Source organism: Lactuca serriola, chromosome 4 (genome assembly GCF_051521515.1).
Source record: "Lactuca serriola cultivar US96UC23 chromosome 4, Lser_US96UC23_V15, whole genome shotgun sequence".
Classification (NCBI taxonomy): Eukaryota; Viridiplantae; Streptophyta; class Magnoliopsida; order Asterales; family Asteraceae; genus Lactuca; species Lactuca serriola.
In genome coordinates, this window is record NC_136411.1 from 318,663,856 (window position 1) to 318,691,176 (window position 27,321).

Here is a 27,321-nt window from a genome sequence, read left to right on the forward strand (position 1 = left end):
CTGGTCCCCTCCTACTACCTCTACCACATAACATAACAGGCCAGCATGCAAACATATCATCACGTACTGTCAGACGATTCTGGGGTATCTGACTACCCTTCGGTCCTAACAACCGAACTCTACTACTATCACATATAACGTATCATGCTAGCATATAACATAACAGGTAGTAGCAATCAAGATGATATCACAAAGACAATCATCTAACATACAACTCCTACTGGTGGGCCGGCATTGTGGCCTTAGACCCACCGCTACTGGAAGGTAACTCACCTCGAAGTAGCTGCTGATCTGAGCGGGAACCGACTGTCTACTGCTGCTGCTGCTGCTCCGGAAATCCTCCGGCTGCAAATCCCACAACATACTCAATCAAACACTGAGAAATGACCTTTGGGTAAAATGACAATTTTACCCCTGATTATGACCTAAGTCAAAATCAGAGTCAACTTCCAGTTGACCCGAATCGCCGAGTTGGCTTTCCAACTCGCCGAGTCCCTACCCCAAACGCTTGCCCTGAATCCCGTTCCTACTCGTCGAGTTAGGCGACGACTCGACGAGTTCTCCTTCTTAACAGATACTCAAGTTCTTCATCCTACTCGCCGAGTTGTATGAACAATTCGTCGAGTTCACCTTCATCCGAAGAACACTCATGCTTAGACTCGATGAGTTGTATGAACAACTCGCCGAGTCTGTTCTTGATCTATGAAGATTGCCTTGGACTCGCCAAGTCAGGCCATGACTCGCCGAGTCCTACCATGGGTGAGTTCGGCTTCTAACTCACCAAGTCACACTCTGTGACTCACTGCCCAAACTCGATACAGCAAAAAGGGGACAACCCGGAGACTCGCGAGCAGACTCGCCGAGTCCTATAGACGACTCGCCGAGTCGTTGCCATGCACTCCTAAAATACGCAGATTTGCTCGATTCTAGTCCATGCCATTCACATATCTGGGCTTCTAGGACACGATTCCCACGTAAAGTTTCCAACTTTACGTGTAGACATTCACCAATATGGATTTTAGGGTGCAAAATGCCTCAAAATGGTAGATCTAGGATGAACAAGCAACATGGGTCCATAAAGCTAACAGATCTGAGCTCCTGGAGCTCAATCTTGTCCAGATCTAGAGGCCAATCCACTTATTACGAACCCTTAAGCATACACAATCTTGGAAATGGCCCAAAAAGGGCTCTAATGGAGCTATAAGGAACAATAAGCTTAAAAACAGAGGGGAAACGAGCTATACCTTAGGGGAAACGTTGGAATGACACAGAGATGCTTGGCCTCCTTCTCCTCTTCTTGATTCCCTCTTCTTTTCCCTCAAAAACTTCAAGAATACCACCAATACACTTCAAACTCACAAAGAAACGCGGCTAAAGCAAGATACAGAGCTCTGAGGGTGAATGGGGACGGGGTTGGGGCGGATAAGGCGTTTAAATAGGGTGCAAACCCCTGAAACTTAGGGTTTCATCCAACAGCTATGACTCGCCGAGTCCAGGATATGGACTCGTCGAGTCGACAACTTAAACGTGTCCCGGGTCCCGCATCTACTCGGCGAGTCGGACCTGTGACTCGCCGAGTCCAAGGCTAAAAGAAGAAAATACTCAAATAAGATTTACGTACCAGGAACCAGGTGCTACATTTTAATAAATTGTCAATTTCTTGATCTTTTAGAAAAAGATGTTCTAACTGGATCATCTACGACCGTGGTATTTTATTTTGTTGATGAAGCGATCTATGATTTGGCCATGATGGTTTTTACGGATTATGTTTGGACTGATAATTGTTCTTGTCATCAAAAAAATACATCCAACAAAAAGTGAAAGATAATTTTGTAAATTAATACCATCATTTAACTTTAAAGGATTTTTTTCAACTTTGATGGCATGTAACAGAGTTTTGGCTGAAATTTTCAATTTTGTCAGCATATAACTAGTTATGACTTAAATAATGATATTAGATATCTGGGCAATCAGGTTTTCTTCGGTTCTTAAATTATTTTGTAGAAAGTTGTTCAATTTTGTATTATTGATCTCACAAAAGGCAAGTCTCATGTCTCTTTTAACATATCCATTGAGTTTAATAGTTTATTGTTCATATTTGTTTTTAAAAAAAAAATGTTAAATCTTGTTTTAGTGAATGCAAGTCAGTAGGAAGTAAAGGTGTAAGAAAAGAAAAATACTAAATATGGGATGATCATGGTTATTTCAAGCCAAAATAAAATTCTAAAGTAACAAATGCTAAATTTAAAAGATAAACACTTGTAATGCATAATACATATTATACTTCCCAAATAAGTAACCAAAAACTAACCTCATCCCCAAATAAATTACATATTATTAACTAACATCAATAAATTATGATTATAGTGTCTTGATTTTTAATTATACATTATAGAGAGTCGGTTAATATGTAGTCATTATTTTTATATTGGTATCGGTTTTGAACTACAAAAACTATATTCAAATAATAAAAATGAAATGTAACATATACGATGGTAATAATGCAAAAATAACCTTCAAATTTGGTTTGATACAAAAAAATAGTCTAAAACTTATTTATAAAAACAACAAGAAATAACAACGAACTTTCAAAAAGAAATGAGAAATTGCAACTAACTTTTAAAAACTATCAAGAATGTATAATATATGATGATAATAATGCTTAAAAACACCGAGTTTGGTCTGATACGAAAAAAAGTAATTTTATATGAAAGTAGGATTGCAGTAATACTAAAAGAACCTATATGTTTTTTATCTGATGCAAAAGTGGTCGAAAACATACTTCTAAATTGGCAAGAAATAGCAATGAACTTTTAATTTATCTTGAATAACCATTTAATAAATATATGTGAAAGATATGAATACTCAGCAATTAAGACCATATACCTTACTCAAACGTCCGCAAATGTCTTAAAGTAAGCATTCATTTTTCCATTATTTTATCATTGTCATAAAATAAAATAAAAATCATCATTTGTTTAAATTGTTTAATTTGTCTCATAATAACAAGTAAGTTGTGTGCCAATTATGTATTTTGACATTTTCAATGAGTTATAAGCAATATCTAAATCGAGCAATCATAAATGTTTTTATATTTCTTTGTTAGAGTTTTTTTTTTTATATTTAATATTGTATGTGTGTGTGTGTGTGAGGGGGGGGGGGGGGGGGGGTTATGTGGTTCATTTCAAATAAACATAAATAAGTTACTATTTTTTAAAATAAACAATTCTATTTCGCAATATAACAATGTATTTTGAAAGTACATTGTCAAACGTTGGATTATACTTGCGTAGACCCGTTTTGCGCATGGTTAACTATATGTAGCTGTTTTCGGTGTCACAAGTAAAAAAGGTTTGAAGGTACTTTGTGGCGATGAAGGTCGTTCAACTAATAAAACAAAAAATATTGTATACAAAAAGGTCCTTCAACGACTATATATATTTACCAACCTCAGTGTATTTTATACACATTTCAATAATATCAATCACCCTGATTTTTTTTATAATTATTCTGCAATATCTATATACATTTATATTTTATTTATGCGTTTTCCGCGTTTAACGCGGGTCATAATCTAGTTATATATCATTTAAAAAGATAAAATAATCGTTAAGGGTATATAGGTAATTTCATAGAGGTTTAATTAGAAATTTTTAATAGGGTTAATCAAAAGGACCAGTAACAAGACAAATTTAAAACTAACATGACCATTGGTGTGCAAGGTTTTGCTCTAAAGGGCTCATTCATGCCAAAAAAATTTTTTGATAAAGACTATTTTAAAGAAAAAATAAAAATCATAAGGACCATATTTGTGAAATTTTATCTAACAAAAATCAGCCGTTTACTTGCCCCACCCTTCTATTACCCACTTATCGGATCCCCTAACCCTCCAGACCCGACTATACAAACCGACCCATTCTCTTTCCTTGAGCTGTAGAAAGTAGAAACTAAAAAGGACGTCACATAAAATAACCCAACACCAATTTACCCCACCCCCAAAATTTAATCCACCGGCGACACCCACCGCAACCTCGTCCTACCATAGCACCACCGTGCCTTCCACCCTTTCTTAGATTTTCTTGTTCACCTCGTCTCTTTGGTACCTCTCTAACACCATAGCACCACCGTACGCCTCCGCATTCCACTTCCTCTTTTGCAATTCAGGTATGATGTATGAAGTTTGATTGTGTCTCTCCAGCTAATCAGGTTCGTCAGTCTTCCATTCTTCATTCTCTCAAGACTTGTACTTTGGGCGTCAAGATTGATCCTGGGTGTATGTTTCATTTTGTGCAGAGTTGTAGCTAGGCATCATCACCCTTTGATTCAAGACTTTGATTTGCTTTAGATGATTTTTTTGCTACTTTCTATTGATGGATTATGATTACTGTCGTCTTATTGTTATGCAGTTTTGTTTTCTGAAAGTTTTGTATAGTGGGATTTCGATTTGTCACATAATTCCTTGGAAGAAATTTTGTACATGCTTGAGTTTAATGTTCCTAAATGATGGAATGAAGTGTTGGTAATCCAATCACCATACTTTCCTATACTTTTTAACTTTATATCTCCCTCTTCTACATTCTTTGAAAAAAACAAGACTTGTGTAGTGATCCTTCTCCCTTCCTTAAGGCCTCTCGTGCTAAGATACATAAATAATGAATCATTGGATTAACATAGTAAATTAATATGAAGTGTTGTATATATTTAAGAGCATATATACCTGCAGCAGACACAATTGTTAGAGAAGTCTTATATGATACAAACATATTTAGTATGCAACCATTTTAAAAGATTGGCCTGTGATTGTGGCGTTGAGACCTATTATGTAAAAATAAACATGAAGATGATGCTTAATGGAATAAAAAAGCATAGAAAAAGGATTTTGTATTTTATGTTGAAGTCAAATTCAGTTTCTCCAATCATCTTATCAGCTGAAACCTTTAAAGAATCCCAGATACATCGACACCCTTGTGGATAAACCGTTTCCCAGTAGGAACAGTTTCAGGCTTATAATGCAATCAGTAAAGGAGTATGTTAAGGTCGATATCATAGATTACCCTGTTATATAGACATTTAAAATACCTGTTTTTTCTTGCTATATATAATTACAGGAAGGATCCAGAATAAATGGAAATTAGAGATGAACAATAACACACCCAATTTTCTCGCCCATTTTCTCAATGATTTATCATCACATCAATTAAACGAGATGATCTCTTATGATACCATATAATCATGCACTACACAAAAAAGTAGAATTCTAATTAACATACTAATGTAACTAAATTTTATAAGCAACACTACACAATTTTCTCAAAATGAACACTTTTAAAGAAAATGAATGGATTACAAATTATTTTGGAGGGCAAAAAATATTTTCTTTATAACTCAAGCAAATTGCAAGAAATAACAATTTAACTTACCTTTTTTACCAATATGAAGGTCTCTTAACTTTTACCTATAATAACAACATATTTACAATTTTCTACTGATTATATAAAGATGTAAGTATTACCAAAACCATTTCCATAACACAATAAATGTTGCAGTCAACACAGATATGAGCTGATTCTTAACTTTGTAAACTGCAATCTTATTGCTAATCAGAATACACTTTAGGTTGATGCATAATAGCTCAAAGAAATTAGCTTAAATCATAATTCAAAATACAAAGCAATAAGCTCCAAGCCTAAAAACACGAAAGTACAAAAATAATTCTTGATGATGGTAACCTTTTGAGGAAAACAACAGACATGATACATGTATTTTCAATTTTTTTATTAGAGCATTAACTCTGAAAAAAACTACCCGATTATAACATGGTACTTCTAATCTCTCTTACTAGATCATTATATCTTCTATTTATAGCATTGTACTTTTGAAAATTTCTTGATAGAACATTATACTTTGAAAAATCTAACCATTTATAACATTATACTTTCATTTTTTTTCTTATCAAAACGTTATAATTTGAAAACTCACCCAAATATAGCATTGTGCTTTGTATCTTTACTTATTAGAACATTATACTTTGAAAATCTACCTAATTATAGCATTGTACTCTCAAATTTTTTCTTACTAGTTCATAATTGTTTAAAAATCTACCCAACTATAGCATTGTACTTTCATTTTTATTTCATATTAGAACATTATAATTTGAAGTTTCAATGTTTTTCGTATTACATAAGGTATACTCTAACAAATCTACCCAATTAGGGCAGTGAAATTGCTTTGTATCTTAATGTCACTGCTATAATCAGGTATATATTTTGTAGTACAATGCTGTAATATAAGAGGAAGAAATAAAAATATGATGCTATGATAAACAAGCAAATTAAAGTATGTTGCTATTTATGCATTTAACCCCATTCATATATACAACATGTGCTTGGATATAAGAGAGGTGGATAGTGAGAAATTTACCCAAGTTTGTGTTTCATCAATTTCTCAGCATCTCTTTTCTGCAAAGCCATTGAATTTAAGTTTTCATCAGGAAATAACAGTCTTTTCAATTTACCAATCATTAAAATGAAGAAATAATACACCAACCTTCAATAACAAGGCACAAACTCCATGTAAAAACTGAAGATCCTGAAACAATTATGAAATCCAAGTATCAACAGAAATCCATCCATGTGAATGATGAAATAAATTTTAATTCTACTCAAGAGGAAGACCAATGTGGAGACCAAATTATGAGCAAAGGTTGCTGAGAATTATGATTTATGATGTAACACAACCCTGACAACATAATAAAATGGCATCAGATAATAAGTACATTGCTTATACAGACACCAAATCTGATTTCAATTAACAAATATTAACCCCAGTTGCCAAGATTGCTGAAGAACAAAATCAATGCAACATCCCATCCTCCATGTTCAGTGAAATGCCACCTTGACAGCTTCCTGGTAGAAATTACTGATATGATGAAATCACTTTTTGACACATATATGTAAACAATATTAATTCTAGGGAAAAACAGAGTTCACATACCATCACTACCCATGATTAGATCCAAAGCCAAATATTCCACAAGGAACTGTGTCATGTTTCATGGCATCATCATACAATTATATTAAACAACACATGTCCACTTCTATCAACAGCACACACTGATAGAGATCCTGCAAAGAGCCCATGGAGCCCAGATCCTTGAAGGTGTACCACAGGAGAAGGATACCAATAAAATAACATCGTATAAACCTTTGACAAAGTTGAGATTCCGATCACCACAAGCACATTGGCATATCTTTCCCTCTTCAGGTCAAAAAATTGGTAAACCATAATGATTAAAGTAAACTTAATAGCATCATGATAACCTATTGAAATGCAAAACCTCTATTATGATTAAAAGTAGAAAGAAAATTGTTTTGGTTATCAGACACTTGCTAGTGTTGCTAGGTGTCATCTTGGACCAATGTAGTATTTTCCAAAAAATACGGTTTGGTTTACAAATGAAACAAAATGTATGATGGTTAAAGAAACTCTATATAGTAAACGAAAGACTCGATTACTACATTGTTTTTTCTGGCTGAAATAAAATTTTACATGTTTGGTGATTTGCACAAAACCCATAACGATGAATAAGATACTCTGTGAATTCTTCTTGTACGTATTCTACTTTTTAATTGTATGATTAAAACCAATGGTAAAAGGGAATAAAATTTTACATGTTTGGTGATTTGCACAAAACCCATAACGATGAATAAGATACTCTGTGAATTCTTCTTGTACGTATTCTACTTTTTAATTGTTTTTTCTGGCTGAAATATTAACCACTTTCATATCAATTTCTAAATTCGATATAAAGTAAGATGATATATCGAAAACAGAGAATACCTGTTGCAATGGTTCTTTGTAAAATGGCTTTTGCAGGCCTTCCAATCTTCTGAAAATCATCCCACTACAATGTAGCAGAACGTTTTTAAGTACTCAGAACTTTTTATCTCGGATGTAAACCCACACGATTCGAGAAGATCTCTCGACCCAACAATATGTAAGCCTTTCAATAAAAGAATGCTATGTGGAAGATGACTTATGCTTGTATCTTCAATATTTAACAATTTCAAACATTCTAAACGTCCAAGTTCCTCAGGTAACTTCTCAAGAAACCAACAATGATTGAGTTCGAGACATTCCAAATGTTTCAACATACAAATGCTATCTGGAAGATACCTAACCTCTGTAGACGATAAGATTAGCTCCTTGAGATTTTCTAACTTGTATAGGTCCTCGGGCACCTCAAGGATACTACCTTCTAGTTTAAGCTGTCTTAAATGTCGTAACCCACAAATGCTTCCGGAAAACTTCTTAAGGTATGTGCAAGAACACATAAGTTCTACCAAATTATAACATTTGTCAAGTTGTAAAATCTCAAGATTTGGAGTCAGTCCAAGGTCAAGGCTTCTCAACTTTGAATGACTAATGTTGAGGTTGGTGAGCATTTGACATTCATTTCCCATGTAAAGTTCTTCCAGGTGAGAATTTTTATAAAGATCTAGATTCCTGAGATTTGGAGTCTGCCCGATGTCAAGGGTCCTCAACTTTGAATAAGAGATTCGTAAGTATTTGAGATTTAGACATCTACGGGGCATGTGAAGTTTTTCCAAATTTTTGCAATTAAAAAGAGACAACTCTTCAAGATTTGGAGCGAGTCCAAGATCAAGGGTCCTCAAACATGAACCTTAAAGTTCGAGGTATTTGAGCTTTAAAAATTCAACAGGCATGTGAAGTTCTACCAAATGACAACATCCTCCAAGATCTAACCTCTTCAGATTCGGAAACAGCCCAAGGTTAAGCACCCTCAACCTCGAAAACCTAATGTTGAGGTTGGTGATGTATTGACATTCATTCACCATGTTAAGTTCTTCCAAGTAATCACACTTTCCAAAAACTAATTCCTGGAGATTTGGATTAAGACCAATATCAAGAGTCCTCAACTTTGAATTAGCGAGTCCTAAGTACTTGAGATTTAGACATCTATCAGGCATCTGAAGTTTTTCCAAACATTTGCAGAAGTTAAGAATCAACTCTTTGAGATTTGGTGCCAGCCTAAGGTCAAGGGTCCTGATCAAACTTGAATTGCTGAGGTCGATACGTATGAGCTTTAAACATTCAACAGGCATGCGAAGATCTGCCAAATTAGAACATCGTCCAAGATCTAACGTCTCAAGATTTGGAGTAAGTCCAAGGTCAAGGGTAGTCAGCATTGAACAACTGAGGTCCAGGATTCTCAGCTTGTTAAGAACCTAAGATTAAAAAAAAAAAAAAATTACAAAAGCAAGATGAATATTGGCATAATAACAAAGCAATGAATGTACAACATTACAATATATCACGCAAAACAATCAATCAATCATATTTCCACCTTCTGTTCTCCCCCTTCCCAAAGTTGTACAATTTTACTGCTAGCCATCTTAAGTGCAACAAGGTTACTTGCTTGAAATGTTATGGGTAAAGACCTAAAAGGGTAACCGATGATATGTAGATATCGTAAAGCATTTGGAAATTCTGGGTTGACTATATTCCACACCCAATACAAATTAGAATCCGAATACACACCACGAGCAGCTCCCACATAAAGAAATCTAAGTTCCTTCATCTTTCCAAGACCTTTTATATCAAATATCCGATTGCTGTTTTGAGTGTTGAGTCGTATGCACCTTGTCGCTTTCGTACCCTATAATTCAAAAAAGTCACCATGAATCTTGTTGTACCAAATGAAAATGTGTTAGTTTTTCCAAACTTACTAATAAAATTAATCCTTACCAAATCATTAGCCAATACATTTCCAATTTCTTCGCAAATCCACAATCGGGTATGTTTCTGAGGTTTATCCGGGTGTGAGCGGCGAACAATATTTCTGCCCATTTCTTCAAGATGGTCATGCATGCCCACATACTTGCATTTATTGGAATTATCATAATTAATAGTTATGAGAGATTTTTGCTTAAGAACTCTTAAACCATTTCTAGCATGAAATCCACAGCATTCAAGTGCTTTGATTGCATCATCTTTCCGACAACCTTTCATGATGCATGCAACATCTAGAAACATTTCCTTGTAATCCTCCTCTAGAGAGATATAGCTTAGTTCCAATTTTTTCAAAGTCTCTGTTTACGGAATCTTTTTTAGTCGTTCTAGGGCATCTATCCATTCCAGCTCATTTTTACCACAAAGAAACAGACCCAAAACTCTGATCGTTAAAGGAAGACCAGCAGCGTAACTTACAACTTGTCTTGACAGCTCGTCATACTCTTTAACTGGAATATCTCCCCCAAACGCACACCTATTGAATAGGCAAATCGCTTCATTATCCGATAACAGATTGACATCATGAATGAACCGCACTCTGTGTGCTACAAGCACTTGCTCATCTCTTGTTGTGATGATAATTCTACTTCCTAGCTTGAACCAATTAAGCTCACCGGCTAATGCCTCAAGCTGGTCTATATGATCCACATCATCTAGAACAACAAGAACTTTTTTATCACGCATCCTCCTCTTCATCATGTGCTTCCCATCATAAATACTACTTACACGTATGTCTTCATTTAAGACATCTGAAAGGACTTGCTTTTGCAAGGACTTTAAACCGGAGAAAGAAGCATTTTCCCTGACATTTTCAACAAAGCTTCTACCTTCAAACCGAAAGGATATGTCATCAAAAATAGCTCTTGCTAAAGTTGTCTTTCCACCACCTCCAATCCCCTTGATCCCGATCATGCGAACATCATCACAACCATTTCCTAAAGATGGTACAAGATCTTGGATCCGGGTCTCCATTCCTACTAACTTTTCATCAATGGTGAAACTGATGGAACGTAATTCTAGTGAAAGCTCTTCGATTATTTTTTGGATGACTTTAGCTTCATGCCTGTATTTTAAAAACGATTCAATTAGCCTATTTAATTAAAACCCCACATGACCGGTTGCTTTCAGATCTATAACATACATGATACAATCCTTTATTAAAAAAATAAAGCGTAGTTGTAAGTATTTTATGGTTATTCTTCCGACAAGACTCATATTTTATGGTTATTCTTCCGACAAGACTCAAACTGAGGTAAAAGAAATTAGACAACCTAAGATCCCATGTTGGGGCCATTTACATCAAGGTTATACGCTATAGATCAGATTTAAACAAAATACAAGAATATTGAATAGATCTAATTAAGGAATTACCCATCAGCAGTCTTCTTCAACTCCCACCCAGCAAGATCCGCTGCTTCTTTCAGAGCCAATCTCCATTTCCCAGCAGCCTCTTCCATTTCATACTTGGCAAATGCTTCTCCAACTGCCCCACTTTGTTTTCTGACTTCGGAGGGTTCTACATCATAGAAGACAGGGTATGCAGTGTGCTCTGTTGTCGTTCTGTGGCACTCCATTATCTTCACAAGCTCATCCAAGCACCAAGATGAAGAGGCATAGTTCTTGGAGAAAACAATGATGTAGAATTTTGAATCTTCAATCGATCCGATGAGTTCATCACTGATCTTTTTACCTTTTTTGATTTTCTCATCGTCCTTGTAAGTATGAATGCTTTTCTGCTGGAGAGCATGATAAAGATGATCAACGAAGTTTGTACGAGTATCTTCGCCCCTGAAACTCAAAAATACATCATACTTAAAGCTCTTGTGAACCGATGAAGTTGAAGAAAAAGCCATTGCCATTAAAGATATGATAAAAGGATCGCAATAGATCAAATCTGTGTTCCCTGTTGGAAACTTGAATGAGATAATCGAGTAAACTCTCCGTATATTACTTGTAAAGTCAACGTGATGGGTTTGATTGGAAGACCTTTGGAAAGCATAGATAGAGAAAAACTACATAAACTATTTATGTAATTCTGGGCCGGCCCATAAGAGAGCCGGGCCACGGCCCAGGGAAGCCTAATGGATACTCCAGTTATGCTTGTATCATATATGCATATGTTGGCCCAAACTTTGATGTATATAATATAGTCGTCTCTAACGTGATACTGTTCTACCAAGCTATCAGCGATTCAGCACGATTCTCCAAAAAAAAAAAAAAAAAAAAAAGTGAATTCTTGATCCGTTGTACTGATTGATCACGCCATTCTTCATCCTTAATCAGACGGTTGGAGATTTCATAGCAACGGCAACAAAGATTCTGAGTTTTTCAGCCTTCGGTTCTCAAATGTCAATATAAACCAGGATTAGGAATATGACACATCATTCTACTCTCCTTTGTAATCTTTCTATTGACCTAAATACCTAATCTAATTTCTTAATTTCTTAGCTTATGAATTATGATTCTTATCTGGGTTCTAGTGTCTAGACTCTAGTTATATTTCTGATTTATAGATAGTAGAGTGGGGAGATACATTAGGTGGTCTTTGAGACTTTGACTCGTTGTCTGACTGTGTTTTTTTTTACTCTTTTCCACATACCCCACAAGTACACAAACCACAATCTCATAAGAACTGAGTTTAAATTATTATTTCTGTCTTTCTATTATTTTGTAATTATTTATTATTTAGTGATTTATTGATTTTTGTTATTTCTAATGTCTGATTTGCCATATTCGTTTCTTAGTTGGTTTAATAGATTAATTTCTGATTAATTACTTTAATCCCAAATGTTCCTAACGATAATACCTGTATTTTATAGGAATTTTGTTTAAAAAAAACCCAAAAACTTTATAATAGGAGCAAAAAAGGTTTGAACCATGGCAGCATGTATTTTAAGTGGTCTTTGTTTTTCTTATTATAACAATAGGCTTGTTGGTTGCTATTGTTGCTGTAATCACGCCTCAACTCAGCTGCTTTAAAGCCTTAAAGTCGGTTCCGGTTAAAGTCTCAAAATCAGTTTGCTAATATGTCCGTGTGCTGCTGCAATCAAGTCTCAAAAATCGTGTCAAAAGCATGTTGCTATTGCGTAAAATTAGGCAAATTGCTAATGTTACTAGCTTGCTTTTACCATTATATTCTGTTATTATTATTATTATTATTATTTTAACTTGTTGAGGTTTGGTACACAGATGTCTCTCTAGCTAATCAGGTTCGTCATTCTTTCAGGAGTTGTACTTTGGGCTTCAAGATAGATCCTGGTTGTATCCTTCATTTTGTGCAAAGCTGTAGGCAGTTCAAATAGGCATTATCATCCGTTGATTACATACTTTTGTTTGCATTAGATGAATTGTGTACTACTTTTTATTGATGGATTAGTATTATTGTGGTCTCAGACCTTGTCTTTGCATATTGATTGTCTTTATGAACCACAGTGAGTTGCCAAAAGTGTTCAGTTTTGTTTTCTGAAAGTTTTGTACAGTTGGGTGTCGATTTGTCAAATTTATTGCTTGAAAAATTATGTACAGGCTTGAATTTAATTATACTAAATGATTAAACGAAGTGGTAATAATCCAATAACCATACTTTCCTATCCTTTTCAACTCCACACCTCCCTCTTCTATATTCTTGATTATGTTGACATTACTGGCATTTTTCCATGAGTTTGCGGCCTTTTCTGGGCACCTTACCACCAGGCACAAGAGCTTGAGAGTGGACAGGCCCAACCTAGGTCATGGCGCGCAACCTCTGGCCCATAAAGAGGCCCAAAAATGTTAAATGGCATATGATTAGGGGCCCATGGACGTAGGTGGAATCATCGATTCAGGAATTAAATTTTACTTAATAGAATCCCGAAAATGAAAAACAAAAAGAGGACGGGAGCGACCAAAAAGGGGAAATCGGTTCTTCTACTCTACTATATCACCTATGGATGCAGCAGTCCATTCGGATTCATGTCATCACCTTTAGACATCAGTGACTTCCGTATTAAAAAGGCCGAATGATCACTCTCATTGTTTTCACATCACTGTCATAATCAGGAATGAGTATGAATTCAGTTTTGTGATTTTTGTTTATTTTGCATCTCTAATTTTTAATTAATAGATTCTCAACTTCATTGTAATTTGTCTTCAATCTTCAGTCTAATAAGTATACTTCATCCTAAATAAATCTAAATTGTTTGGAATCCATCTAGAATCATTCTTCAATATTGTTTGGAAATAAGAAATTAGGAAATAGGAATCGGTCTTGACTCTGACAGTCACCGCACAACAGAGTGAAAATGAAAAATGTGATGTGATTTCCTTGTCATGCCTGATTGAGACATGAATGCTGACATAATATAGATTCAGTTGACCGGGGAACAGTTGATGGTGATTTTGACTAATGAGAATTGTTGCTTCCCAAAATTCAGAAGATATTATTACGTAAATCAATTCTGTTGTACGCAGAAAATTTTGACATTTAAGGATGTCAAAAAAACCCTATGGGACCCTGATACCATGCAGGGTATATTTTTAACTAGGATATACTTTGGGTTGATCCATGATAACTCAAAGAAATAAGCTTTAATTATTTATTGTTATTCAAAACAGAAAGCATTAAGCTTTAAGTCTCCCTTTATCTTCTTTTTAATTTCGATCTAGGGTTTGGTGGCCACAAATCTAAAAATCATCTCATTAGGAATGTTTAGATGATACTTTTAGTGGTTTTTGGAAGCGCTTCAAACTTCAAAGCTATAACAATGTTGGATTCCATTTGTGACTTGTTTTCTTGAATGTTATATTCATTCTAAACTCATTTTGATGATTGTAAGCTATTTTTGAGTCATGGAATCCATAAATTGTTCGTAGATTACATCTGTAGACTTTGTTTTGGGAATCTCACTTTGACTTATTGTTTTCATGGTGAACTAAGCTTCACACTCATGACTTTGAAAATATCATGAGAATGATTCACCAAGTCAAAATGATGTTCAAATGTTGATGATCTAAGTTTAACAGAGCATTGATAAGATGCTGAAGCACATAAAACTTTTATGGAACTTAATTGAATTTTTGGTTGTTCAAAATGATTGCATCATCATACTTAATTTGAATTTTTGGTTGTTCAAATGTCATTTGATTCAATAGAAACCATTTTGAAACAGTGCTGATTGGTATCATGAACGGAGGCACTTGGTGCTTCTCCAGCAGCCATAAATCCAGTAACAATGGCATCAGGATCATTGCCAAATAAATGGTAATAACCTGCAATAAGAAAAAAGAGAGTAGCGAATAAAAATTAATAAGTCCTCTTGGTTGCATCTACCACTATAAACAAAATATATAGTTCGAATAACACTCTAGGTTATATGCATGAAATATAGCAATGTACATTCATTTATATATTTGTTAAAGCATCATGCTATCAATTATTCCTGTTATAGCATTGTACTTCAAAAAATTTACCAATTATAGTAAATATCATCTAAATACAAAGAATTTTTTTACTTCTATAATTTGGTAAAATGTCCTTAATAATAAGAAGTTTGAAAGTACAATGTTAAAATAGAAGGAAATGAAAGTAGCATGCTATAATACACACATGGATAATAGTACATAGTTATTTCTTGAATTTCAGCTTAATGATTTTGCATATATGGATATACGCCCCATGGTAAAACTGGAATTGGCACCTCTGTAACATCAGCAGCAGCAGCAAAGAGCCAAAGATGGGGCACAGCAGTTCCAGAGAGATTCCAGGAAGTCTCTTCTTGAGAGCCTCTGGAGGTAGATGACTCAAGTGAAGATACATATGCTCCTTCATTGTTCCTATTATAAGGAAGCAAAGATTATTTCAGATAGAAAAAAAAAAAAATTAAACGCATAATTTAACACTGACAATGCATGAAAAAAGAAATGTCCACTGTTGGATCTGGCCAAGTTTTCAAATCGGATAAGGCTCTAATATTAATAAAAACGATAAATGAGATACTTAATGAAACCATGTTTAGAACTATATCAAGGATTCTTCTGGTATGTATAGTACCTGTATTGTCTTTAAATATAATTTGTATAATGTTAGCTTATGATTTACTTCTTGTCAGATCAATATTAAATGAAATAAAAGTAAGATGCATGACCACTAGAAAACAGAGAAAGTACCTGTTACAATAGTTCTTTGTGAACTGGATTTTCCAGGTCTTTTGAGCTTCTCAAAATCATCCCACCACTACGTAACACGACGTTTCGTGTTCTTGGATTCGTATCTCTGATGTAAAACCAGATGACTGAAGAAGCTCTCTCGACCCAATAATACAGAGACCTTTCAACAAAAGAATACTCTGTGGAAGATGGCTTATGATTGTACCTTCTATATCTAACTCTTTTAAGCAATCTAAACATCCAAGTTCCTCAGGCAATTTCTCAATCCCTATACAATAGCGGAGATGGAAATCTTTTAGACATTTCATCCTACTGATGCTTATCGGGATACTCTGTAATAACTTACAGTTTATTATGATTAGCTTCTCTAAACATTCTAATCGGCCAAGATCCTCAGGTAACTTCTCAAGCAACAAACAATTATGAAGGTCGATATGTTTCATCTGTTTCAACATACAAATGCTATCCGGAAGATATTTAATCTTTGCATGGGACAACTCTAGATTTTCCAGACGTTGTAATCGACCAAAATCCTCAGGTAACTTCTCAAGCAATGAACAAGAGAACAGTTCGAGAGATTTCAGATGTTTCAACATACAAATGCTATCTGGAAGATCTTTAATCAATGTACAAAACAAAGTTAACTCCTCTAGATGTTCTAATCCGCCAAGATCCTCGGGTAACTTCTCAAGAAACCAACATGATACAAGTTTCAGAGATTTAAGATGTTTCAGCATACACATGCTCTCTGGAAGATGGTTAATCTTTGTAGACAAGAAAATCAGCTCCTCAAGACATTCTAACTGGCCGAGGTCCTCAGGCGCCTCTTCAATACTGCCTTCTAGTTTAAGCTTCCTTAAACGTTGTAACCCACAAATGCTTCCTGAAAACGTCTCAAGGTTTGTGCAAGCACACATACCTATAGAAATAAGCATCTCAAGATTTCTAGTCAATGAGTGGTGATCTTCCTTATAAAAATAACTAAAGCGAAAATTTGGCAAGTCATTGTTGGGGTGAAGTAGGCAGCGTTCTAGGGACTTTGCAGCCACATGTAACTCAGCTAAAGGAACAACCTCAAGTGATTCCTCCACACTACAAGAAGCATAACCCTTTCGGTAAAACAAAAAATCTCTAAACCTCAAGCAACCACTTATGTCCAAGTAGATAAGCTTTTGTAGACATCCAATGCGAGTGTGAAGTTCTACTAAATTATAACATGCTTTAAGATCTAACCTCTCTAGATTTGGAGTCAACCCAAGGTCAAGGGTTCTCAACTTTGAATGACTAATTTCGAGATTAACAAGCTTTTCACATACACCGGCCATGTGAAGTTCTTTCAAATAATAACAGTTTTTAAGATCCAAATACTTGAGATTCGGAGTCAGCCCAATGTCAAGGGTACTCAACTTTGACCTAGAAAGTAGTAGTTCTTCAAGATTTAAACATCTACTTGGCATGTGAAGTTCTATCAAATCGAAGCATTGGTCAAGTAATAACGTCTTGAGATTCAGGGCAAGCCCAAGGTCCAGGATCCTCAACCTTGAGATACTGAGGTTAATAGACGCGAGTTTTAAACAACCAATGGGAACATGAAGTTCTACCAGGTTGGAACATCCACAAAGACTCAGCGTCTCGAGATTTGGAGTAATCCCAAGGTCAAGGGTACTCAACATGGAATAACTGAGGTCAAGGTGTTTGAGCTTGTTAAGAACCTAGCATATATAAGCAAAAAACAAGATGAGTATCCATTTAATAACAAAACAATAGATGTCTAACGTTATAATGAATCATGAAAAACAATGAATCCACAATAACTCTACCTTGTTTTCTCCCCCTTCCCAAAGTTGTATGATTTTGCTGCCAACCATCTCAAGTGCAACAAGATTATTTGCTTGGAATGTTTCCGGTAAAGAACTAAAGGGGTAATGCTTCAAATCCAGATATCGTAAAGCATTTGGGAAGCCTGGGCCGACAATATCAAATTCCCAAGACTGCAAATAATATCCCAGATCCATTGAAAGAAATCTTAGTCCCTTCATCTTTCTAAGACCTTTTATAATAATGTGCGGATTGAGCTTCCAACTGTGGAATTTTATACATTTTATTCCTTTGGTACCCTGTAATCCAAATGAAGTCAACATGACTTTTGTTATAACAAAAAGAAAAAAAAATGTGTTAGCTGTTTCCAAATTAGAAATAAACTTGATCCTTACCAGATTGTTAGCCAGTATATCTTCAATTTCATCACTAATCCACAATCGGCTATGTTTATAAGGCTTATCCGGATGGGCACGGCGAACAATATTCCTACCCATTTCTTCAATATGGTCGTGCATACCCAAACACATATTATAATTAGAAATAGTTATGAGAGATTTTTGCTCAAGAACTCTTAAACCATTTCTAGCATGGAATCCACAACTTTCAAGCGATTTCACTGCTTTATCTTTATGCCAACCTTTCATGATGCATGCAACATCTAGGAATATTTCCTTGTAATCCTCCTCTAGACCAATATAACTTAATTCAATTTTTTCAAAGTTTCTGTTTCCGGAATCGTTTTTAGTCTTTCTAGAGCATCTATCCATTCAAGCTCATCTTTTCCACAAAGAAACGAACCCAAAACCCTTATCGTCAAGGGAAGACCAGCCGCATAACGTACAACTTTTCTTGATAGTTCTTCATACCCTTGAATAGGAATATCTCTCCCAAACGCATGCCTACTGAAAAGGCAAATTGCTTCCTTATGTAATAGCAGATTGACATCATGAATGAACTTTACTCTGTGTGCTACCAGCACTTGCTCATCTCTTGTTGTAATGATAATTCTACTCCCAGGCTTAAACCAGTTAGGCTCGCCTACTAGCGCCTCAAGTTGGTTTATATGATCCACATCATCTAGAACAACAAGAACCTTTTTATCGTGCACCCTCCTCTTCATCATGTGTTTCCCATCATAAACACTACTTACATTGATATCTTTATCATTTAAGACATCTAAAAGGACTTGCTTTTGTAACGACTTTAAACCGGACAAAGAAGCATTTTCCCTAACATTTTCAACAAAGCTTTTACCTTCAAACCGAAAGGATAAGTGATCAAAAACAGCTCTTGCCAAAGTTGTCTTTCCACTACCTCCCATCCCCTTGATCCCGATCATGCGGACATCATCACAACCAATTCCTATAGATGGTACAAGATTTTTTATCCGGGTCTCTATTCCTACTAACTTTTCATCAATGTTAAAACTGATGGAACGTAACTCTAGTGAAATTTCTTCAACTATTCTTTGGATAAATTTAGCTTCATGCCTGTATTTTAAAGAGGATTCAATTAGCTTACTCAAAATCCTATATGACAGGTCATTTTCAGGTCTATAACATGATACAACCCCATTTGAAAAACATGAGTTAAAATTTGACAATCTAAGATGCCACGCTAGTTCAAAAAGATTCAAAATACAATAATATTGCACGAATGATTGAAGAATTACCCATCAGCAGTCTTTTTCAACTCCCATCCAGCCAGATTTGCTGCTTCTTTCAGAGCTTCTCTCCATTTCCCATCTGCCTCTTCGTTTTCATGTTTTGCAAAGGCTTCTGCCACTAGCCCACTTTGTTTGCGGACTTCCGAGGGTTCCACGTCATAGAAGACAGGGTAAGCGGTATGCTCATTTGTCCTGTGGCACTCCATTATCTTCACAAGCTCATCCAAGCACCAAGACGAAGAGGCATAACTCTTGGAGAAAACAATAATGTAGAATTTGGAGTCTTCGATGGATCCGATGAGCTCATCATTGATGTTTTTCCCTTTTTTGATTTTCTCGTCGTCCTTGTAAGTATGAATGCTTTTGTTCTGAAGAGCATGATAAAGATGATCAATGAAGTTCGTACGAGTATCTTCGCCCCTGAAACTCAAAAATACGTCATATTTAAAGCTCTTTTGAACGGATGAAGTTGAAGAAGACGCCATTTTAATGTATGATTGAAAGATCCTACTAAAAATCAAATCTTTGTTGGCGAAGTTTACGTAAAATGACTGTAAAGAAACTTGGATGCGCTGAATCGAGTAAAGAAACTTGGATGCGATAAATTACTTGTAACTTGTAAGGGAATGTGAACGGAATATGTGTGTTTGGAAAAGCTGGAATTGGGTGGAAAATAAAAGGCACTTGTTTGGTCAAGGTCAAGAAAGACAGTAGCTTTATTTGAAAAGACAATTTTTATTGTCTCTAATACATACATATTTCCCTTTTGAAAAAGATTGCATGCATTATGTGCCTATGTGCTCCATACTTTTAGTTATTATTTTATTTTATTTTTGTTTATGAACACATCCAATAGTTAATTGTAACTAATTTAATTATTGTAATTGGTACTTATATCAAGCTCCTATCCTTAACTATCAATTTTTATATAGATCGTTTGATTGAACATATTTGTTATAGTTATGATTTCTGGAAGGGTGTTTGAGATTGTTTTTGAAAATTGTTTGTTGTTTTATTTGTTTTTCAAAAAATCAATAAGCTTTCAAAAATGTTAATATTTAGAAAATAAGAAATGAAATACCATCTTATATTTTATTAGTATATATATTCTCGTATTCATGTTAAATGATGACAAATATCATATTTAGCAAATATAACATTTGTCATCATTTAAAACACGTGTCATCATCTAGCATGGATAAAATGATAATTATGAAGAAAATGTAGGATGATATTTAATTTTTCTTGAAAAATATATATAGAAAAAATGACTCAAGATGAGTATATATCATTTTGTTTTTGTTCACGTTTATTCTTTTTTAGTACATCATATACCATCTAATTTGTTGAAAGTGTTCACATCATATCTTTGCGATCAAGAGTAATATGTAAACAATTTCAACAAATTAGATGATCTACGATATACAAAAGAAAAAAAAAAGATATTAATTATGAACAAATCAAAAGTTTTTTTTTCAAAAAAATAAAATAAAATATCTAATGTTCCTTCTAGACGATTTATAAGGATATTCTAGGTTTTTTCTATGAAAAATATTGTGTAGAAAAAACTTGATATCGTTAGGTTTTGTGGTTTCTTATTTGTATTTGAGTATAAGTTTTTTTTTTTTTTTTTTTTTTTTTGTAATGATTTTTTTTGTTTCTACATTGTAACATAAAATGAAAGAAGGGTAAAGGAGCGATTGATTTTTATGGGTTGGACGGACATCAAATCCATATTTTCTTATTCTTTTTTAATATAGGAAAAATACGTTAGAAGAAAGTCTTTAGAAGGAAAATAAATTAATACAGTAATATATTTTTCATTTTATACACATTTGATCATTGAATTTTTTTGTCTATATTTGACCATTTAACCTTTTTTTTATTATTTTTCTTTTTTGTAAATATTCGATCCTTATAATAACTATTCGTGTTCATGTTGGGAAGAATAAATTTATTGGGTAATATAACTTTTAGATTGTACATATTTAATCATTAATGTTTTGGTACACATTAATTCATTATGATCGGTTTTTTCAGGTTTTGCTCACGGCATCCTACGTGTGACAGTTGTTATTGAGATGTTCTCATACATATATCGTCCTTCACTTTTATCTGTAACCTGATTTATGAATCGTTCAAATAATGTTGGTGCCCTAGTTTTCTCCAAGCAAAAAAATGTCTTCAACTTCGATTTCATCTATATCCATAGCAAACAATGAGTTTCTTTTTTATTGTTTCTTCCCAACTCGAGTTTGCACTTCCAAGATAAAAGAACACCCTGGCAAAAAGTTTACAGTTTTCCAAGACAAAAGAACACCCTAACAAGGATTATAGTCTAGGAGATCAAATACAAAGGATTTTATCGAATTTGATCTTTCACTTTGTTGTTCATTCAGTCCAACGTTTGTTAACTGAAGATTTGTAAAAAATGATCCTTTATAAAATTGTAACATCCCAAAAAAATGTCAGTAAAAATTTTCATTTTAAACATCGAGTCATACAACCAGTTGTTCCAAAATCAAACAAAGTAAAAATGTATTTTCAAATATTATAGTATCTCAAAAGTAACCAATGTGGAGAAAGACATCATAGGATGCGGTGCGGTCAAGCCGGACCCTTCCGTTTGAAACTGGAAGTACTTGGGAAATGTTAAACCACAAACCGTAAGCACAAAGGTTAGTGAGTTCCCTAAAATACCACATGCTATACAATACGCAGCCCAACATACAAATGGGCCCAACCTAACATATTCATGGGACAAACTCAACATGCAAATGGGTCCATCCCAACGTACATACCAATGAGCCTAGCCCAACATACATGTAAATAGGCCCAACCCAACGTACACATGTAAGAGTCACAAAGACAAATAGCAGACTCCAATTTCCCAACATTGGTGCCTTCAACCCACTAATATAATGAGCATACTCACCTTAACCTTGAAGACAAGATAAACCATCCACTCGAGCCGACGATATCAAGCCTCCCCTTGCTAAACATATCTACAATAAAACCCTAATTAACAATTAAGGAAATGACTGGTTCACGAAAGGTCTAGGCTCACAGTTAAACCTCATTTGGGTAAGAGACCATTTTGCCATTCCCATACTAAGTCCCAATGTAACGACCCAAAAATCAGGGTAAAATTTTCATTTTTCATTATAGTCAAACACAAATATTACTTAATCCAACCATTCGAAAACATTACTTAATTAAAACATTTATCAAAAGTTACATCCCAAAATCACATAATACGAAAAACACGAGTGTGTACGTTACGATCAAACTGGGCCCTTCCTTTCCAAACCAATGATACCTAAAATCACAAAGAAAACGGTAAGCACGAAGCTTAGTGAGTTCCCCAGAGCATACCCCACGCAAATCCACATAATCACATAATGCGGAAAACACGGGTGTGTACGTTGCGATCAAACCGGGACCCTTCCTTTCCAAACCAATGATACCAAAAATCATAAACAAAATTGTAAGCATGAAGCTTAGTGAGTTCCCCAGAGCATACCCCATGCAATCCATATAATCACATGAACCATATCAGCTATATAAGCTACATAAGCCACATCAACCACATAAGCCGTGCATGCAAACATATAAGGAAGCTGTGGAAACCCTTCAAGGTCTTACTTCAGGTGTCATAGGAACCCTTTCATGGTCTTAGCCCACTACCATGGGAAACCCATCATGGTCTAAACTACCTGCCATGGGAACCCCCCCCCCCCCCCCCCCCCACATGGTGTAACGCCCGTAGATCCGGGCTACTCAATTTAGAGATAATAAGCATCAAAAATGAGTTTTTGATGGAAGATTATTTAGAAGGATTAATCCTAACTAAGTTATAGTATATGTTACAAGTATTCCGTACATATAAAGAACGCCGAAATCCGAGTTATAATGAAGAAGTTATGACCTATCGAAGTTTCGCGAAAGAACCGGCACGACACAGCACGACGTAAATAGTGAATTTACTTAGAGCGATATTTAGCCAAAACAATCCAAATGAGAATTGAAGATCTCATCGATAATAGTTCAACGACAGAAAGACAGACGAAAACGGACGTCAGACGAAGGAGTTATGAGTTTATACCGGAGTTTTCCTGTCCTGGCCTACTAAAAATAATATAATAAAAATAAATTCAAAATTAGCCACGGAGTCTAAATGAAATTTGTAGATATTGTTTTTACTTACACGTCGATATAAAGAACATCGAAAACGGAGTTCGTATGCAAAAGTTATGAATTTCTGAAGTTCGGGGCGCGAAACCCCAAAACTGTCAAATACCACGACGTGGCAAGTCTTCTGACACCTCCTGGAGTCCCCCAAACGCAACTTGCGATGACGCATGCAGTGACGATCAAGCCCACGACGTGGAAACAGTGCCCACGATGTGGAAAATGAGAAATTTGCCCTATAAATAGAAATCAAGGGCCAACCAAGTTTGGTTGCTCATTCTCTCATCTCTCACCTGTATTGTATCGATTTACGTGCAAAGAAATACCCCCGAAGCCCCGGTATCAACCCCGAGACCCGAAGCAAGTCCTGAAGCCCGAAGATCCCGAGAAGAAAAGAGTTTCCGAGCCGAAGCTATGTCCGCGAGAAACCCAGTGTGTGAAGTGATCCCGGTTTCACCAAAGAATACTACTCTTAGAGCCGTAGTGTGTGGTTACTTTCTTCTAACACATAAATATAAAGTATTAGCCATGAAATATGTGTTATGTGTTATATATTATCTGTCTATTTGAGATGGGCTTGGAATTGATGTTTTTATACGGGTGTTAAATGATTTAAACTGTATATGTAATTTATATCTACAAATATGTTGGGTAGAACATGGGTAGATGAAATAGTTGATGTGTGTTGAAATAATGTGATAAGAGATAGGTGAGGATATAATGGTAATGATAATTAGGTGATGATAGATAGGTGATGAATTACAAGTCCAGGCGATGTTGTGGCTGCGTATTCATGCGATGATATTCTAACCCTTCTTATGAATTACGAGTCCAGGCGATGTTGTGGTTGCGTATTCATGCGATGATAATCCTTATTATGAATTACGAGTCCAGGCGATGTTGTGGCTGCGTATTCATGTGATGATAGTCTGACCCTTATTATGATTTACGAGTCCAGGCAATGTTGTGGCTGCGAAATCATGCGATGACACCCTAACCCTTACTAGACACATATTGAGGGAGTGATCCCCAAATTAGTATTGTCTATGCAGTGTAGGCGATGATCCTTAGGAAAAATTCTTAGGAACAAACATATAAGGAAATAAGATGTAAGGAGATGGGAGGTAAACATGATATAGGAGGTGACCCTTAGGATAATATCTCTACGGAAGATTAAACAAAGATAATGAGGATGGGTAATTGGGTTGATTGTTTGATGATTAAATATAATAATTATATTATTGTGGGTTGAAAACCCTATACGCTCACCAGGCTCCCAAGTCTGACCCACTCCGTTTTCTTTGCATTACAAGTAATGACACAAGGGTATAAGTTGGTAGACTTGACGAGAGAATTTGGATTATAGATCAGTAGTTATAAATAACTGTTGTAAGGTCTATTTTATATTGTTTATGCTTTTGGTCTGTATCGGAACATGACATCCCGATGTTTTATTATTTAATGAAAATACATTCTCTTTGAGAAATGTTTTGATAAATGGTTATCATATTTTGTTTTTGGGACAAGTTCCGCAACTATTTTCCTTAAAAAGGATTACTCTGATTTTAAAACAAAGCATAAACAAATCGGTCTTTTCTGGCCGTGAAATTGGGGATGTCACACATGGTCTTAACTAACTGTCATGGGAACCCCTGCATGGTCTTAACTAATCAATATAAATGCCATACAAACCATATAAGCCATACATACAAACATATAAAGGTGCCATGGAAACCCTCTACGGTCTTACATCGGGTCCCATAGGAACCCTCACATGGTCTTAGCCCACTGCTAAGGGAACCTCACATGGTCTTAGCCTGGAATACCATGGGAACCCCCTACATGGTCTTATATCCAATTGCCCCGGGAAACCCCCCCCCCCCCCCCCATGGTTTTCCATGCAAGTATCATAAAGACAACTAGCATACCACATACCATAACTAGCATACCATATATAACTAATTGTTACGGGAGCCCCCGTATGGTCTTCACATAAATACATAATGTATCGATAGCACATTCGCAATAATCATTACAACTAGATAAATAGGCCGACCTTGGTGCCTTTGACCCATTGGTATGATGATGAGACTCATCTCACACTACCGAAGTCCCTCGGATGAAACTCTAGCTGCTGGATGGCAAATCCCCGAACTGACCTTATCAAAACAACACCCAATAAACCATTTGGGTTTCAATGCATAACCATAATTCCAAAGATGGGGTAAAAGGACCATTTTACCCCTAACCTAGATTGGTTCAAAACCAAGGCACAAACTCACACTTTGAAGGCCCAAAAGCCAAATAATCAACCAAGGCCCAACATATGGCCCAATTTTCCAATTTGGGCCCAAATCTCTACATGGTCTTACCTTAAGGCCCAACCATTATTCTAGTCCAAACACTTGGCATTCCAATGGTCCAATATCTCATAATCATCAAGGCCCAATTATGGCCCACTTATGGTCCAATTTTCCCAATTGGACCCAAGACTTTCCAATGGGCCTTATTCTAAAGCTCAATAATTTCCTTAGTCCATAAACATGTTCTTAATTGGACCACAAAGGCCCACAACAACCTTGTCCAAGAAATGGCCCAACCTGAGGCGCACAAACGCGAAGTCCAATCTGACTGAGTACGATGGGGAATACTTAGCTGTATGCTCCGTGTACTTGCATAATGGTTTGTACGCTGCGTGTACTGGCTTGTACGCCCAGTGCACGTCCCATTTAATCCCACTTTTGTCATTAATCACTTAATGCTTAAACCCTAATCCAACACCATAATCCATGCGACTTTATTGATTTCTACTCGACAAGTTTGGGCATCCAACTCGTCGCGTAGGTCTTATGTGATGAACAAAATCCTTAAAATTTCATACCTAGGAGTCGGGATGTTACATATATAGAAGATGATGAGAATGGGATTCGAACTCCTGACATTGGCAACACAACTCGAGCGATTTTCCACTAGGCTGCAACTTATTTTGTTTAAATACTCCTCCCCATTTTAATATAATATGTCACAGTATTATTATTATTATTATTATTATTATTATTATTATTATTATTATTATTATTATTATTATTATTATTATTCCTATCACTTTGATTATTATTAACATTATTATAACAACCTTTTTGGAATGTATGAATATACTTTTAAAATGTATTTATATATGTGAAAATGTTTTTATTTTTAAGACTTGTTTATATCTTTAAAATCGTATTTGTATCTCTAAAATTATTTTAAAACGTTTTATAATATATAAATATAAGTATTTAGAGATATACTAACATGTGTATACATAATAATTAATTTTAAAAATATGTGTATACGTATTTATATGTATTTATACACTTAAAAACATATAAATATTTTTTTAAAGTGTAAAAACACATATAAATACATTTTAAATATATATAAATATATAAATATGTTTTTAATTTGTACAAATACATGTAAATACATTTGTAATATGTATAAATATATTTTTAAAATGTATACATAAATAAATAAATAATATATATATATATATATATATATATATATATATATATATATATATATATATATATAATAAATACGTATGAGCATGTTTGTATATCATGACAAACTTATTTATATATTATGAGGCATCTTTATACAATTTTAATGATATAAATACGATTTTAAAGATATAACTA

The 27,321-nt window shown here is 35.0% G+C and overlaps 2 pseudogenes across 2 annotated transcripts; both read right to left on the bottom strand.

Moving 5' to 3' along the window:
- Positions 1–6,546: 6,546 nt before the first annotated feature.
- On the bottom strand, positions 6,547–11,795 carry LOC145097341 (TMV resistance protein N-like; annotated as a pseudogene). Its single transcript, XR_013704319.1, has 5 exons — positions 11,185–11,795; positions 9,769–10,876; positions 9,368–9,679; positions 6,994–9,248; positions 6,547–6,905 (listed from the first exon to the last, which is right to left on the bottom strand). The product of XR_013704319.1 is annotated as a TMV resistance protein N-like (transcript).
- A 3,558-nt stretch (positions 11,796–15,353) lies between these two features.
- On the bottom strand, positions 15,354–20,095 carry LOC145097342 (TMV resistance protein N-like; annotated as a pseudogene). The gene is made up of 5 exons (XR_013704320.1): positions 19,451–20,095; positions 18,171–19,268; positions 17,778–18,074; positions 15,958–17,669; positions 15,354–15,624 (listed from the first exon to the last, which is right to left on the bottom strand). The product of XR_013704320.1 is annotated as a TMV resistance protein N-like (transcript).
- Between the last annotated feature and the right edge of the window lie 7,226 nt (positions 20,096–27,321).